Source organism: Hyperolius riggenbachi, chromosome 4 (genome assembly GCF_040937935.1).
Source record: "Hyperolius riggenbachi isolate aHypRig1 chromosome 4, aHypRig1.pri, whole genome shotgun sequence".
Taxonomy (NCBI): domain Eukaryota; kingdom Metazoa; phylum Chordata; class Amphibia; order Anura; family Hyperoliidae; genus Hyperolius; species Hyperolius riggenbachi.
Genome location: NC_090649.1, coordinates 24267645 through 24282650, shown reverse-complemented (window position 1 = coordinate 24282650; position 15006 = coordinate 24267645). Strand labels below are relative to the sequence as shown.

General features: G+C 46.2%; 20 non-coding genes across 20 annotated transcripts; all 20 read right to left on the bottom strand.

The window, feature by feature from the left end:
• Positions 1–62: 62 nt before the first annotated feature.
• On the bottom strand, positions 63–161 carry TRNAY-GUA (transfer RNA tyrosine (anticodon GUA)). Its single transcript has 2 exons — positions 125–161; positions 63–98 (listed from the first exon to the last, which is right to left on the bottom strand). It is a non-coding gene; the product is annotated as a tRNA-Tyr (tRNA).
• A 106-nt stretch (positions 162–267) lies between these two features.
• On the bottom strand, positions 268–340 carry TRNAA-AGC (transfer RNA alanine (anticodon AGC)). Its single transcript has one exon. It is a non-coding gene; the product is annotated as a tRNA-Ala (tRNA).
• Positions 341–1078: 738 nt separating this feature from the next.
• On the bottom strand, positions 1079–1177 carry TRNAY-GUA (transfer RNA tyrosine (anticodon GUA)). Its single transcript has 2 exons — positions 1141–1177; positions 1079–1114 (listed from the first exon to the last, which is right to left on the bottom strand). It is a non-coding gene; the product is annotated as a tRNA-Tyr (tRNA).
• A 1122-nt stretch (positions 1178–2299) lies between these two features.
• TRNAA-AGC (transfer RNA alanine (anticodon AGC)) lies at positions 2300–2372 on the bottom strand. Its single transcript has one exon. It is a non-coding gene; the product is annotated as a tRNA-Ala (tRNA).
• A 739-nt stretch (positions 2373–3111) lies between these two features.
• On the bottom strand, positions 3112–3210 carry TRNAY-GUA (transfer RNA tyrosine (anticodon GUA)). The gene is made up of 2 exons: positions 3174–3210; positions 3112–3147 (listed from the first exon to the last, which is right to left on the bottom strand). It is a non-coding gene; the product is annotated as a tRNA-Tyr (tRNA).
• Positions 3211–3316: 106 nt separating this feature from the next.
• Positions 3317–3389, bottom strand: TRNAA-AGC (transfer RNA alanine (anticodon AGC)). The gene has a single exon. It is a non-coding gene; the product is annotated as a tRNA-Ala (tRNA).
• Positions 3390–4127: 738 nt separating this feature from the next.
• Positions 4128–4226, bottom strand: TRNAY-GUA (transfer RNA tyrosine (anticodon GUA)). The gene is made up of 2 exons: positions 4190–4226; positions 4128–4163 (listed from the first exon to the last, which is right to left on the bottom strand). It is a non-coding gene; the product is annotated as a tRNA-Tyr (tRNA).
• Positions 4227–5348: 1122 nt separating this feature from the next.
• On the bottom strand, positions 5349–5421 carry TRNAA-AGC (transfer RNA alanine (anticodon AGC)). The gene has a single exon. It is a non-coding gene; the product is annotated as a tRNA-Ala (tRNA).
• A 738-nt stretch (positions 5422–6159) lies between these two features.
• TRNAY-GUA (transfer RNA tyrosine (anticodon GUA)) lies at positions 6160–6258 on the bottom strand. Its single transcript has 2 exons — positions 6222–6258; positions 6160–6195 (listed from the first exon to the last, which is right to left on the bottom strand). It is a non-coding gene; the product is annotated as a tRNA-Tyr (tRNA).
• A 1122-nt stretch (positions 6259–7380) lies between these two features.
• Positions 7381–7453, bottom strand: TRNAA-AGC (transfer RNA alanine (anticodon AGC)). The gene has a single exon. It is a non-coding gene; the product is annotated as a tRNA-Ala (tRNA).
• A 739-nt stretch (positions 7454–8192) lies between these two features.
• Positions 8193–8291, bottom strand: TRNAY-GUA (transfer RNA tyrosine (anticodon GUA)). The gene is made up of 2 exons: positions 8255–8291; positions 8193–8228 (listed from the first exon to the last, which is right to left on the bottom strand). It is a non-coding gene; the product is annotated as a tRNA-Tyr (tRNA).
• A 106-nt stretch (positions 8292–8397) lies between these two features.
• On the bottom strand, positions 8398–8470 carry TRNAA-AGC (transfer RNA alanine (anticodon AGC)). Its single transcript has one exon. It is a non-coding gene; the product is annotated as a tRNA-Ala (tRNA).
• A 738-nt stretch (positions 8471–9208) lies between these two features.
• Positions 9209–9307, bottom strand: TRNAY-GUA (transfer RNA tyrosine (anticodon GUA)). Its single transcript has 2 exons — positions 9271–9307; positions 9209–9244 (listed from the first exon to the last, which is right to left on the bottom strand). It is a non-coding gene; the product is annotated as a tRNA-Tyr (tRNA).
• Positions 9308–9413: 106 nt separating this feature from the next.
• On the bottom strand, positions 9414–9486 carry TRNAA-AGC (transfer RNA alanine (anticodon AGC)). Its single transcript has one exon. It is a non-coding gene; the product is annotated as a tRNA-Ala (tRNA).
• A 1959-nt stretch (positions 9487–11445) lies between these two features.
• TRNAA-AGC (transfer RNA alanine (anticodon AGC)) lies at positions 11446–11518 on the bottom strand. The gene has a single exon. It is a non-coding gene; the product is annotated as a tRNA-Ala (tRNA).
• Positions 11519–12257: 739 nt separating this feature from the next.
• TRNAY-GUA (transfer RNA tyrosine (anticodon GUA)) lies at positions 12258–12356 on the bottom strand. The gene is made up of 2 exons: positions 12320–12356; positions 12258–12293 (listed from the first exon to the last, which is right to left on the bottom strand). It is a non-coding gene; the product is annotated as a tRNA-Tyr (tRNA).
• A 106-nt stretch (positions 12357–12462) lies between these two features.
• Positions 12463–12535, bottom strand: TRNAA-AGC (transfer RNA alanine (anticodon AGC)). Its single transcript has one exon. It is a non-coding gene; the product is annotated as a tRNA-Ala (tRNA).
• A 738-nt stretch (positions 12536–13273) lies between these two features.
• On the bottom strand, positions 13274–13372 carry TRNAY-GUA (transfer RNA tyrosine (anticodon GUA)). The gene is made up of 2 exons: positions 13336–13372; positions 13274–13309 (listed from the first exon to the last, which is right to left on the bottom strand). It is a non-coding gene; the product is annotated as a tRNA-Tyr (tRNA).
• A 106-nt stretch (positions 13373–13478) lies between these two features.
• On the bottom strand, positions 13479–13551 carry TRNAA-AGC (transfer RNA alanine (anticodon AGC)). Its single transcript has one exon. It is a non-coding gene; the product is annotated as a tRNA-Ala (tRNA).
• Positions 13552–14494: 943 nt separating this feature from the next.
• TRNAA-AGC (transfer RNA alanine (anticodon AGC)) lies at positions 14495–14567 on the bottom strand. The gene has a single exon. It is a non-coding gene; the product is annotated as a tRNA-Ala (tRNA).
• Between the last annotated feature and the right edge of the window lie 439 nt (positions 14568–15006).

Below are 15006 nucleotides of genomic sequence, written 5' to 3'. Positions count from 1 at the left end.
TGGGATGCAAACGGGAAAGGGTCAACAAGAAAGACGGTGTGTTATCAACGTGACGTAAAAGCTCCTTCGAGCCGGAATCGAACCAGCTACCTAAGGATTACAGTTTTCTCAACATTTTGTCAATCTACAGTCCTCCGCTCTACCAGCTGAGCTATCGAAGGATACCCTAGCTAAGGTTTTGCCAGCCTTTGATCCTCATTCCTAGCGAGCGGAAGGTGCAGAAAATGAGTGTTTGTCTCTGGGGTTCAAGATGGAAAAGCATGTGTGTGGAGGATGCGGGCATCGATCCCGCTACCTCTCGCATGCTAAGCGAGCGCTCTACCATTTGAGCTAATCCCCCATCTATACACAACTGCGCAAGAGATGCGGGTGGATGAGCGGAACTGCGATGTCAGAGTTAACGATGGAACGCCACACAGTTTCATTGGAATGGAGGACTGTGTATTTTACAACATTTCTTTTGTCTTCACAGAGTGTTGAGCAAGGGGTCAACAAAAAGTAGGAATTTTAGAAAGGTGTGATACAACCTGTAAAAAGTAATCAGACTCCCAAAAGTGGAAGCAGACAAAACGGGTCGCTAGAGGTATTAAGTCAAATACAAAGCACTTTGTCTTCAAACAAAGTAGTGGGCTGCTGCCAATAAGGGTCGCTACTGACTTTAGTTCTTCTCCAATGACCTAGTAGATGGAATGGAAAGTGGGAGATAGCACTCTTGCCCTTGTTGCTTTTTTTTTTGCTCTGGACTGAGGTGCAGTGAGGCTAAAAAGGGGGAACTTGATGGCCACTGAGCTATGAAAGGATACCCCACAAGAGTCTTTTTTGGCCTTTGATCCTCAACCCTACCCAGCTGAACTCTGTAACTCTTTCTAGCAAGCTGCCCGACTCACCTTTTTTAATTGAGTCAGGGTAACAGTAATAGGTAATTACCCTGGCAGGTAGAAGCCCAAAAATGGTTTGCCAGAGATGTGGGCCGTTTTCCACTAAAGCGGTGGAGTAAGGAAGACGCTGTTGTATCATGGGATGCAAACGGGAAAGGGTCAACAAGAAAGACGGTGTGTTATCAACGTGACGTAAAAGTTCCTTCGAGCCGGAATCGAACCAGCGACCTAAGGATTACAGTTTTCTCAACATTTTGTCAATCTACAGTCCTCCGCTCTACCAGCTGAGCTATCGAAGGATACCCCAGCTAAGGTTTTGCCAGCCTTTGATCCTCATTCCTAGCGAGCGGAAGGTGCAGAAAATGAGTGTTTGTCTCTGGGGTTCAAGATGGAAAAGCATGTGTGTGGAGGATGCGGGCATAGATCCCACTACCTCTCGCATGCTAAGCGAGCGCTCTACCATTTGAGCTAATCCCCCATCTATACACAACTGCGCAAGAGACGCTGGCGGATGAGCGGAACTGCGATGTCAGAGTTAACGATGGAACGCCACACAGTTTCATTGGAATGGAGGACTGTGTATTTTACAACATTTCTTTTGTCTTCACAGAGTGTTGAGCAAGGGGTCAACAAAAAGTAGGAATTTTAGAAAGGTGTGATACAACCTGTAAAAAGTAATCAGACTCCCAAAAGTGGAAGCAGACAAAACGGGTCGCTAGAGGTATTAAGTCAAATACAAAGCACTTTGTCTTCAAACAAAGTAGTGGGCTGCTGCCAATAAGGGTCGCTACTGACTTTAGTTCTTCTCCAATGACCTAGTAGATGGAATGGAAAGTGGGAGATAGCACTCTTGCCCTTGCTGCTTTTTTTTTTGCTCTGGACTGAGGTGCAGTGAGGCTAAAAAGGGGGAACTTGATGGCCACTGAGCTATGAAAGGATACCCCACAAGAGTCTTTTTTGGCCTTTGATCCTCAACCCTACCCAGCTGAACTCTGTAACTCTTTCTAGCAAGCTGCCCGACTCCCCTTTTTTAATTGAGTCAGGGTAACAGTAATAGGTAATTACCCTGGCAGGTAGAAGCCCAAAAATGGTTTGCCAGAGATGTGGGCCGTTTTCCACTAAAGCGGTGGAGTAAGGAATACGCTGTTGTATCATGGGATGCAAACGGGAAAGGGTCAACAAGAAAGACGGTGTGTTATCAACGTGACGTAAAATTTCCTTCGAGCCGGAATCAAACCAGCAACCTAAGGATTACAGTTTTCTCAACATTTTGTCAATCTACAGTCCTCCGCTCTACCAGCTGAGCTATCGAAGGATACCCCAGCTAAGGTTTTGCCAGCCTTTGATCCTCATTCCTAGCGAGCGGAAGGTGCAGAAAATGAGTGTTTGTCTCTGGGGTTCAAGATGGAAAAGAATGTGTGTGGAGGATGCGGGCATCGATCCCGCTACCTCTCGCATGCTAAGCGAGCGCTCTACCATTTGAGCTAATCCCCCATCTATACATAACTGCGCAAGAGACGCGGGCGGATGAGCGGAACTGCGATGTCAGAGTTAACGATGGAACGCCACACAGTTTCATTGGAATGGAGGACTGTGTATTTTACAACATTTCTTTTGTCTTCACAGAGTGTTGAGCAAGGGGTCAACAAAAAGTAGGAATTTTAGAAAGGTGTGATACAACCTGTAAAAAGTAATCAGACTCCCAAAAGTGGAAGCAGACAAAACGGGTCGCTAGAGGTATTAAGTCAAATACAAAGCACTTTGTCTTCAAACAAAGTAGTGGGCTGCTGCCAATAAGGGTCGCTACTGACTTTAGTTCTTCTCCAATGACCTAGTAGATGGAATGGAAAGTGGGAGATAGCACTCTTGCCCTTGTTGCTTTTTTTTTTTGCTCTGGACTGAGGTGCAGTGAGGCTAAAAAGGGGGATTTTGATGGCCACTGAGCTATGAAAGGATACCCCACAAGAGTCTTTTTTGGCCTTTGATCCTCAACCCTACCCAGCTGAACTCTGTAACTCTTTCTAGCAAGCTGCCCGACTCCCCTTTTTTAATTGAGTCAGGGTAACAGTAATAGGTAATTACCCTGGCAGGTAGAAGCCCAAAAATGGTTTGCCAGAGATGTGGGCCGTTTTCCACTAAAGCGGTGGAGTAAGGAAGACGCTGTTGTATCATGGGATGCAAACGGGAAAGGGTCAACAAGAAAGACGGTGTGTTATCAACGTGACGTAAAAGCTCCTTCGAGCCGGAATCGAACCAGCTACCTAAGGATTACAGTTTTCTCAACATTTTGTCAATCTACAGTCCTCCGCTCTACCAGCTGAGCTATCGAAGGATACCCTAGCTAAGGTTTTGCCAGCCTTTGATCCTCATTCCTAGCGAGCGGAAGGTGCAGAAAATGAGTGTTTGTCTCTGGGGTTCAAGATGGAAAAGCATGTGTGTGGAGGATGCGGGCATCGATCCCGCTACCTCTCGCATGCTAAGCGAGCGCTCTACCATTTGAGCTAATCCCCCATCTATACACAACTGCGCAAGAGATGCGGGCGGATGAGCGGAACTGCGATGTCAGAGTTAACGATGGAACGCCACACAGTTTCATTGGAATGGAGGACTGTGTATTTTACAACATTTCTTTTGTTTTCACAGAGTGTTGAGCAAGGGGTCAACAAAAAGTAGGAATTTTAGAAAGGTGTGATACAACCTGTAAAAAGTAATCAGACTCCCAAAAGTGGAAGCAGACAAAACGGGTCGCTAGAGGTATTAAGTCAAATACAAAGCACTTTGTCTTCAAACAAAGTAGTGGGCTGCTGCCAATAAGGGTCGCTACTGACTTTAGTTCTTCTCCAATGACCTAGTAGATGGAATGGAAAGTGGGAGATAGCACTCTTGCCCTTGTTGCTTTTTTTTTTGCTCTGGACTGAGGTGCAGTGAGGCTAAAAAGGGGGAACTTGATGGCCACTGAGCTATGAAAGGATACCCCACAAGAGTCTTTTTTGGCCTTTGATCCTCAACCCTACCCAGCTGAACTCTGTAACTCTTTCTAGCAAGCTGCCCGACTCCCCTTTTTTAATTGAGTCAGGGTAACAGTAATAGGTAATTACCCTGGCAGGTAGAAGCCCAAAAATGGTTTGCCAGAGATGTGGGCCGTTTTCCACTAAAGCGGTGGAGTAAGGAAGACGCTGTTGTATCATGGGATGCAAACTGGAAAGGGTCAACAAGAAAGACGGTGTGTTATCAACGTGACGTAAAAGTTCCTTCGAGCCGGAATCGAACCAGCGACCTAAGGATTACAGTTTTCTCAACATTTTGTCAATCTACAGTCCTCCGCTCTACCAGCTGAGCTATCGAAGGATACCCCAGCTAAGGTTTTGCCAGCCTTTGATCCTCATTCCTAGCGAGCGGAAGGTGCAGAAAATGAGTGTTTGTCTCTGGGGTTCAAGATGGAAAAGCATGTGTGTGGAGGATGCGGGCATAGATCCCACTACCTCTCGCATGCTAAGCGAGCGCTCTACCATTTGAGCTAATCCCCCATCTATACACAACTGCGCAAGAGACGCGGGCGGATGAGCGGAACTGCGATGTCAGAGTTAACGATGGAACGCCACACAGTTTCATTGGAATGGAGGACTGTGTATTTTACAACATTTCTTTTGTCTTCACAGAGTGTTGAGCAAGGGGTCAACAAAAAGTAGGAATTTTAGAAAGGTGTGATACAACCTGTAAAAAGTAATCAGACTCCCAAAAGTGGAAGCAGACAAAACGGGTCGCTAGAGGTATTAAGTCAAATACAAAGCACTTTGTCTTCAAACAAAGTAGTGGGCTGCTGCCAATAAGGGTCGCTACTGACTTTAGTTCTTCTCCAATGACCTAGTAGATGGAATGGAAAGTGGGAGATAGCACTCTTGCCCTTGCTGCTTTTTTTTTTGCTCTGGACTGAGGTGCAGTGAGGCTAAAAAGGGGGAACTTGATGGCCACTGAGCTATGAAAGGATACCCCACAAGAGTCTTTTTTGGCCTTTGATCCTCAACCCTACCCAGCTGAACTCTGTAACTCTTTCTAGCAAGCTGCCCGACTCCCCTTTTTTAATTGAGTCAGGGTAACAGTAATAGGTAATTACCCTGGCAGGTAGAAGCCCAAAAATGGTTTGCCAGAGATGTGGGCCGTTTTCCACTAAAGCGGTGGAGTAAGGAATACGCTGTTGTATCATGGGATGCAAACGGGAAAGGGTCAACAAGAAAGACGGTGTGTTATCAACGTGACGTAAAATTTCCTTCGAGCCGGAATCAAACCAGCAACCTAAGGATTACAGTTTTCTCAACATTTTGTCAATCTACAGTCCTCCGCTCTACCAGCTGAGCTATCGAAGGATACCCCAGCTAAGGTTTTGCCAGCCTTTGATCCTCATTCCTAGCGAGCGGAAGGTGCAGAAAATGAGTGTTTGTCTCTGGGGTTCAAGATGGAAAAGAATGTGTGTGGAGGATGCGGGCATCGATCCCGCTACCTCTCGCATGCTAAGCGAGCGCTCTACCATTTGAGCTAATCCCCCATCTATACATAACTGCGCAAGAGACGCGGGCGGATGAGCGGAACTGCGATGTCAGAGTTAACGATGGAACGCCACACAGTTTCATTGGAATGGAGGACTGTGTATTTTACAACATTTCTTTTGTTTTCACAGAGTGTTGAGCAAGGGGTCAACAAAAAGTAGGAATTTTAGAAAGGTGTGATACAACCTGTAAAAAGTAATCAGACTCCCAAAAGTGGAAGCAGACAAAACGGGTCGCTAGAGGTATTAAGTCAAATACAAAGCACTTTGTCTTCAAACAAAGTAGTGGGCTGCTGCCAATAAGGGTCGCTACTGACTTTAGTTCTTCTCCAATGACCTAGTAGATGGAATGGAAAGTGGGAGATAGCACTCTTGCCCTTGTTGCTTTTTTTTTTGCTCTGGACTGAGGTGCAGTGAGGCTAAAAAGGGGGAACTTGATGGCCACTGAGCTATGAAAGGATACCCCACAAGAGTCTTTTTTGGCCTTTGATCCTCAACCCTACCCAGCTGAACTCTGTAACTCTTTCTAGCAAGCTGCCCGACTCCCCTTTTTTAATTGAGTCAGGGTAACAGTAATAGGTAATTACCCTGGCAGGTAGAAGCCCAAAAATGGTTTGCCAGAGATGTGGGCCGTTTTCCACTAAAGCGGTGGAGTAAGGAAGACGCTGTTGTATCATGGGATGCAAACGGGAAAGGGTCAACAAGAAAGACGGTGTGTTATCAACGTGACGTAAAAGTTCCTTCGAGCCGGAATCGAACCAGCGACCTAAGGATTACAGTTTTCTCAACATTTTGTCAATCTACAGTCCTCCGCTCTACCAGCTGAGCTATCGAAGGATACCCCAGCTAAGGTTTTGCCAGCCTTTGATCCTCATTCCTAGCGAGCGGAAGGTGCAGAAAATGAGTGTTTGTCTCTGGGGTTCAAGATGGAAAAGCATGTGTGTGGAGGATGCGGGCATAGATCCCACTACCTCTCGCATGCTAAGCGAGCGCTCTACCATTTGAGCTAATCCCCCATCTATACACAACTGCGCAAGAGACGCGGGCGGATGAGCGGAACTGCGATGTCAGAGTTAACGATGGAACGCCACACAGTTTCATTGGAATGGAGGACTGTGTATTTTACAACATTTCTTTTGTCTTCACAGAGTGTTGAGCAAGGGGTCAACAAAAAGTAGGAATTTTAGAAAGGTGTGATACAACCTGTAAAAAGTAATCAGACTCCCAAAAGTGGAAGCAGACAAAACGGGTCGCTAGAGGTATTAAGTCAAATACAAAGCACTTTGTCTTCAAACAAAGTAGTGGGCTGCTGCCAATAAGGGTCGCTACTGACTTTAGTTCTTCTCCAATGACCTAGTAGATGGAATGGAAAGTGGGAGATAGCACTCTTGCCCTTGCTGCTTTTTTTTTTGCTCTGGACTGAGGTGCAGTGAGGCTAAAAAGGGGGAACTTGATGGCCACTGAGCTATGAAAGGATACCCCACAAGAGTCTTTTTTGGCCTTTGATCCTCAACCCTACCCAGCTGAACTCTGTAACTCTTTCTAGCAAGCTGCCCGACTCCCCTTTTTTAATTGAGTCAGGGTAACAGTAATAGGTAATTACCCTGGCAGGTAGAAGCCCAAAAATGGTTTGCCAGAGATGTGGGCCGTTTTCCACTAAAGCGGTGGAGTAAGGAATACGCTGTTGTATCATGGGATGCAAACGGGAAAGGGTCAACAAGAAAGACGGTGTGTTATCAACGTGACGTAAAATTTCCTTCGAGCCGGAATCAAACCAGCAACCTAAGGATTACAGTTTTCTCAACATTTTGTCAATCTACAGTCCTCCGCTCTACCAGCTGAGCTATCGAAGGATACCCCAGCTAAGGTTTTGCCAGCCTTTGATCCTCATTCCTAGCGAGCGGAAGGTGCAGAAAATGAGTGTTTGTCTCTGGGGTTCAAGATGGAAAAGAATGTGTGTGGAGGATGCGGGCATCGATCCCGCTACCTCTCGCATGCTAAGCGAGCGCTCTACCATTTGAGCTAATCCCCCATCTATACATAACTGCGCAAGAGACGCGGGCGGATGAGCGGAACTGCGATGTCAGAGTTAACGATGGAACGCCACACAGTTTCATTGGAATGGAGGACTGTGTATTTTACAACATTTCTTTTGTCTTCACAGAGTGTTGAGCAAGGGGTCAACAAAAAGTAGGAATTTTAGAAAGGTGTGATACAACCTGTAAAAAGTAATCAGACTCCCAAAAGTGGAAGCAGACAAAACGGGTCGCTAGAGGTATTAAGTCAAATACAAAGCACTTTGTCTTCAAACAAAGTAGTGGGCTGCTGCCAATAAGGGTCGCTACTGACTTTAGTTCTTCTCCAATGACCTAGTAGATGGAATGGAAAGTGGGAGATAGCACTCTTGCCCTTGTTGCTTTTTTTTTTTGCTCTGGACTGAGGTGCAGTGAGGCTAAAAAGGGGGATTTTGATGGCCACTGAGCTATGAAAGGATACCCCACAAGAGTCTTTTTTGGCCTTTGATCCTCAACCCTACCCAGCTGAACTCTGTAACTCTTTCTAGCAAGCTGCCCGACTCCCCTTTTTTAATTGAGTCAGGGTAACAGTAATAGGTAATTACCCTGGCAGGTAGAAGCCCAAAAATGGTTTGCCAGAGATGTGGGCCGTTTTCCACTAAAGCGGTGGAGTAAGGAAGACGCTGTTGTATCATGGGATGCAAACGGGAAAGGGTCAACAAGAAAGACGGTGTGTTATCAACGTGACGTAAAAGCTCCTTCGAGCCGGAATCGAACCAGCTACCTAAGGATTACAGTTTTCTCAACATTTTGTCAATCTACAGTCCTCCGCTCTACCAGCTGAGCTATCGAAGGATACCCTAGCTAAGGTTTTGCCAGCCTTTGATCCTCATTCCTAGCGAGCGGAAGGTGCAGAAAATGAGTGTTTGTCTCTGGGGTTCAAGATGGAAAAGCATGTGTGTGGAGGATGCGGGCATCGATCCCGCTACGTCTCGCATGCTAAGCGAGCGCTCTACCATTTGAGCTAATCCCCCATCTATACACAACTGCGCAAGAGATGCGGGCGGATGAGCGGAACTGCGATGTCAGAGTTAACGATGGAACGCCACACAGTTTCATTGGAATGGAGGACTGTGTATTTTACAACATTTCTTTTGTTTTCACAGAGTGTTGAGCAAGGGGTCAACAAAAAGTAGGAATTTTAGAAAGGTGTGATACAACCTGTAAAAAGTAATCAGACTCCCAAAAGTGGAAGCAGACAAAACGGGTCGCTAGAGGTATTAAGTCAAATACAAAGCACTTTGTCTTCAAACAAAGTAGTGGGCTGCTGCCAATAAGGGTCGCTACTGACTTTAGTTCTTCTCCAATGACCTAGTAGATGGAATGGAAAGTGGGAGATAGCACTCTTGCCCTTGTTGCTTTTTTTTTTGCTCTGGACTGAGGTGCAGTGAGGCTAAAAAGGGGGAACTTGATGGCCACTGAGCTATGGAAGGATACCCCACAAGAGTCTTTTTTGGCCTTTGATCCTCAACCCTACCCAGCTGAACTCTGTAACTCTTTCTAGCAAGCTGCCCGACTCCCCTTTTTTAATTGAGTCAGGGTAACAGTAATAGGTAATTACCCTGGCAGGTAGAAGCCCAAAAATGGTTTGCCAGAGATGTGGGCCGTTTTCCACTAAAGCGGTGGAGTAAGGAAGACGCTGTTGTATCATGGGATGCAAACGGGAAAGGGTCAACAAGAAAGACGGTGTGTTATCAACGTGACGTAAAAGTTCCTTCGAGCCGGAATCGAACCAGCGACCTAAGGATTACAGTTTTCTCAACATTTTGTCAATCTACAGTCCTCCGCTCTACCAGCTGAGCTATCGAAGGATATCCCAGCTAAGGTTTTGCCAGCCTTTGATCCTCATTCCTAGCGAGCGGAAGGTGCAGAAAATGAGTGTTTGTCTCTGGGGTTCAAGATGGAAAAGCATGTGTGTGGAGGATGCGGGCATCGATCCCGCTACCTCTCGCATGCTAAGCGAGCGCTCTACCATTTGAGCTAATCCCCCATCTACACCCAACTGCGCAAGAGACGCGGGCGGATGAGCGGAACTGCGATGTCAGAGTTAACGATGGAACGCCACACAGTTTCATTGGAATGGAGGACTGTGTATTTTACAACATTTGTTTTGTCTTCACAGAGTGTTGAGCAAGGGGTCAACAAAAAGTAGGAATTTTAGAAAGGTGTGATACAACCTGTAAAAAGTAATCAGACTCCCAAAAGTGGAAGCAGACAAAACGGGTCGCTAGAGGTATTAAGTCAAATACAAAGCACTTTGTCTTCAAACAAAGTAGTGGGCTGCTGCCAATAAGGGTCGCTACTGACTTTAGTTCTTCTCCAATGACCTAGTAGATGGAATGGAAAGTGGGAGATAGCACTCTTGCCCTTGCTGCTTTTTTTTTTGCTCTGGACTGAGGTGCAGTGAGGCTAAAAAGGGGGATTTTGATGGCCACTGAGCTATGAAAGGATACCCCACAAGAGTCTTTTTTGGCCTTTGATCCTCAACCCTACCCAGCTGAACTCTGTAACTCTTTCTAGCAAGCTGCCCGACTCCCCTTTTTTAATTGAGTCAGGGTAACAGTAATAGGTAATTACCCTGGCAGGTAGAAGCCCAAAAATGGTTTGCCAGAGATGTGGGCCGTTTTCCACTAAAGCGGTGGAGTAAGGAAGACGCTGTTGTATCATGGGATGCAATCGGGAAAGGGTCAACAAGAAAGACGGTGTGTTATCAACGTGACGTAAAAGTTCCTTCGAGCCAGAATCGAACCAGCGACCTAAGGATTACAGTTTTCTCAACATTTTGTCAATCTACAGTCCTCCGCTCTACCAGCTGAGCTATCGAAGGATACCCCAGCTAAGGTTTTGCCAGCCTTTGATCCTCATTCCTAGCGAGCGGAAGGTGCAGAAAATGAGTGTTTGTCTCTGGGGTTCAAGATGGAAAAGCATGTGTGTGGAGGATGCGGGCATAGTTCCCACTACCTCTCGCATGCTAAGCGAGCGCTCTACCATTTGAGCTAATCCCCCATCTATACACAACTGCGCAAGAGACGCGGGCGGATGAGCGGAACTGCGATGTCAGAGTTAACGATGGAACGCCACACAGTTTCATTGGAATGGAGGACTGTGTATTTTACAACATTTCTTTTGTCTTCACAGAGTGTTGAGCAAGGGGTCAACAAAAAGTAGGAATTTTAGAAAGGTGTGATACAACCTGTAAAAAGTAATCAGACTCCCAAAAGTGGAAGCAGACAAAACGGGTCGCTAGAGGTATTAAGTCAAATACAAAGCACTTTGTCTTCAAACAAAGTAGTGGGCTGCTGCCAATAAGGGTCGCTACTGACTTTAGTTCTTCTCCAATGACCTAGTAGATGGAATGGAAAGTGGGAGATAGCACTCTTGCCCTTGCTGCTTTTTTTTTTGCTCTGGACTGAGGTGCAGTGAGGCTAAAAAGGGGGAACTTGATGGCCACTGAGCTATGAAAGGATACCCCACAAGAGTCTTTTTTGGCCTTTGATCCTCAACCCTACCCAGCTGAACTCTGTAACTCTTTCTAGCAAGCTGCCCGACTCCCCTTTTTTAATTGAGTCAGGGTAACAGTAATAGGTAATTACCCTGGCAGGTAGAAGCCCAAAAATGGTTTGCCAGAGATGTGGGCCGTTTTCCACTAAAGCGGTGGAGTAAGGAATACGCTGTTGTATCATGGGATGCAAACGGGAAAGGGTCAACAAGAAAGACGGTGTGTTATCAACGTGACGTAAAATTTCCTTCGAGCCGGAATCAAACCAGCAACCTAAGGATTACAGTTTTCTCAACATTTTGTCAATCTACAGTCCTCCGCTCTACCAGCTGAGCTATCGAAGGATACCCCAGCTAAGGTTTTGCCAGCCTTTGATCCTCATTCCTAGCGAGCGGAAGGTGCAGAAAATGAGTGTTTGTCTCTGGGGTTCAAGATGGAAAAGAATGTGTGTGGAGGATGCGGGCATCGATCCCGCTACCTCTCGCATGCTAAGCGAGCGCTCTACCATTTGAGCTAATCCCCCATCTATACATAACTGCGCAAGAGACGCGGGCGGATGAGCGGAACTGCGATGTCAGAGTTAACGATGGAACGCCACACAGTTTCATTGGAATGGAGGACTGTGTATTTTACAACATTTCTTTTGTCTTCACAGAGTGTTGAGCAAGGGGTCAACAAAAAGTAGGAATTTTAGAAAGGTGTGATACAACCTGTAAAAAGTAATCAGACTCCCAAAAGTGGAAGCAGACAAAACGGGTCGCTAGAGGTATTAAGTCAAATACAAAGCACTTTGTCTTCAAACAAAGTAGTGGGCTGCTGCCAATAAGGGTCGCTACTGACTTTAGTTCTTCTCCAATGACCTAGTAGATGGAATGGAAAGTGGGAGATAGCACTCTTGCCCTTGTTGCTTTTTTTTTTTGCTCTGGACTGAGGTGCAGTGAGGCTAAAAAGGGGGATTTTGATGGCCACTGAGCTATGAAAGGATACCCCACAAGAGTCTTTTTTGGCCTTTGATCCTCAACCCTACACAGCTGAACTCTGTAACTCTTTCTAGCAAGCTGCCCGACTCCCCTTTTTTAATTGAGTCAGGGTAACAGTAATAGGTAATTACCCTGGCAGGTAGAAGCCCAAAAATGGTTTGCCAGAGATGTGGGCCGTTTTCCACTAAAGCGGTGGAGTAAGGAAGACGCTGTTGTATCATGGGATGCAAACGGGAAAGGGTCAACAAGAAAGACGGTGTGTTATCAACGTGACGTAAAAGCTCCTTCGAGCCGGAATCGAACCAGCTACCTAAGGATTACAGTTTTCTCAACATTTTGTCAATCTACAGTCCTCCGCTCTACCAGCTGAGCTATCGAAGGATACCCTAGCTAAGGTTTTGCCAGCCTTTGATCCTCATTCCTAGCGAGCGGAAGGTGCAGAAAATGAGTGTTTGTCTCTGGGGTTCAAGATGGAAAAGCATGTGTGTGGAGGATGCGGGCATCGATCCCGCTACCTCTCGCATGCTAAGCGAGCGCTCTACCATTTGAGCTAATCCCCCATCTATACACAACTGCGCAAGAGATGCGGGCGGATGAGCGGAACTGCGATGTCAGAGTTAACGATGGAACGCCACACAGTTTCATTGGAATGGAGGACTGTGTATTTTACAACATTTCTTTTGTTTTCACAGAGTGTTGAGCAAGGGGTCAACAAAAAGTAGGAATTTTAGAAAGGTGTGATACAACCTGTAAAAAGTAATCAGACTCCCAAAAGTGGAAGCAGACAAAACGGGTCGCTAGAGGTATTAAGTCAAATACAAAGCACTTTGTCTTCAAACAAAGTAGTGGGCTGCTGCCAATAAGGGTCGCTACTGACTTTAGTTCTTCTCCAATGACCTAGTAGATGGAATGGAAAGTGGGAGATAGCACTCTTGCCCTTGTTGCTTTTTTTTTTGCTCTGGACTGAGGTGCAGTGAGGCTAAAAAGGGGGAACTTGATGGCCACTGAGCTATGAAAGGATACCCCACAAGAGTCTTTTTTGGCCTTTGATCCTCAACCCTACCCAGCTGAACTCTGTAACTCTTTCTAGCAAGCTGCCCGACTCCCCTTTTTTAATTGAGTCAGGGTAACAGTAATAGGTAATTACCCTGGCAGGTAGAAGCCCAAAAATGGTTTGCCAGAGATGTGGGCCATTTTCCACTAAAGCGGTGGAGTAAGGAAGACGCTGTTGTATCATGGGATGCAAACGGGAAAGGGTCAACAAGAAAGACGGTGTGTTATCAACGTGACGTAAAAGTTCCTTCGAGCCGGAATCGAACCAGCGACCTAAGGATTACAGTTTTCTCAACATTTTGTCAATCTACAGTCCTCCGCTCTACCAGCTGAGCTATCGAAGGATATCCCAGCTAAGGTTTTGCCAGCCTTTGATCCTCATTCCTAGCGAGCGGAAGGTGCAGAAAATGAGTGTTTGTCTCTGGGGTTCAAGATGGAAAAGCATGTGTGTGGAGGATGCGGGCATCGATCCCGCTACCTCTCGCATGCTAAGCGAGCGCTCTACCATTTGAGCTAATCCCCCATCTACACCCAACTGCGCAAGAGACGCGGGCGGATGAGCGGAACTGCGATGTCAGAGTTAACGATGGAACGCCACACAGTTTCATTGGAATGGAGGACTGTGTATTTTACAACATTTGTTTTGTCTTCACAGAGTGTTGAGCAAGGGGTCAACAAAAAGTAGGAATTTTAGAAAGGTGTGATACAACCTGTAAAAAGTAATCAGACTCCCAAAAGTGGAAGCAGACAAAACGGGTCGCTAGAGGTATTAAGTCAAATACAAAGCACTTTGTCTTCAAACAAAGTAGTGGGCTGCTGCCAATAAGGGTCGCTACTGACTTTAGTTCTTCTCCAATGACCTAGTAGATGGAATGGAAAGTGGGAGATAGCACTCTTGCCCTTGCTGCTTTTTTTTTTGCTCTGGACTGAGGTGCAGTGAGGCTAAAAAGGGGGATTTTGATGGCCACTGAGCTATGAAAGGATACCCCACAAGAGTCTTTTTTGGCCTTTGATCCTCAACCCTACCCAGCTGAACTCTGTAACTCTTTCTAGCAAGCTGCCCGACTCCCCTTTTTTAATTGAGTCAGGGTAACAGTAATAGGTAATTACCCTGGCAGGTAGAAGCCCAAAAATGGTTTGCCAGAGATGTGGGCCGTTTTCCACTAAAGCGGTGGAGTAAGGAAGACGCTGTTGTATCATGGGATGCAAACGGGAAAGGGTCAACAAGAAAGACGGTGTGTTATCAACGTGACGTAAAAGCTCCTTCGAGCCAGAATCGAACCAGCTACCTAAGGATTACAGTTTTCTCAACATTTTGTCAATCTACAGTCCTCCGCTCTACCAGCTGAGCTATCGAAGGATACCCTAGCTAAGGTTTTGCCAGCCTTTGATCCTCATTCCTAGCGAGCGGAAGGTGCAGAAAATGAGTGTTTGTCTCTGGGGTTCAAGATGGAAAAGCATGTGTGTGGAGGATACGGGCATCGATCCCGCTACCTCTCGCATGCTAAGCGAGCGCTCTACCATTTGAGCTAATCCCCCATCTATACACAACTGCGCAAGAGATGCGGGCGGATGAGCGGAACTGCGATGTCAGAGTTAACGATGGAACGCCACACAGTTTCATTGGAATGGAGGACTGTGTATTTTACAACATTTCTTTTGTCTTCACAGAGTGTTGAGCAAGGGGTCAACAAAAAGTAGGAATTTTAGAAAGGTGTGATACAACCTGTAAAAAGTAATCAGACTCCCAAAAGTGGAAGCAGACAAAACGGGTCGCTAGAGGTATTAAGTCAAATACAAAGCACTTTGTCTTCAAACAAAGTAGTGGGCTGCTGCCAATAAGGGTCGCTACTGACTTTAGTTCTTCTCCAATGACCTAGTAGATGGAATGGAAAGTGGGAGATAGCACTCTTGCCCTTGTTGCTTTTTTTTTTGCTCTGGACTGAGGTGCAGTGAGGCTAAAAAGGGGGAACTTGAT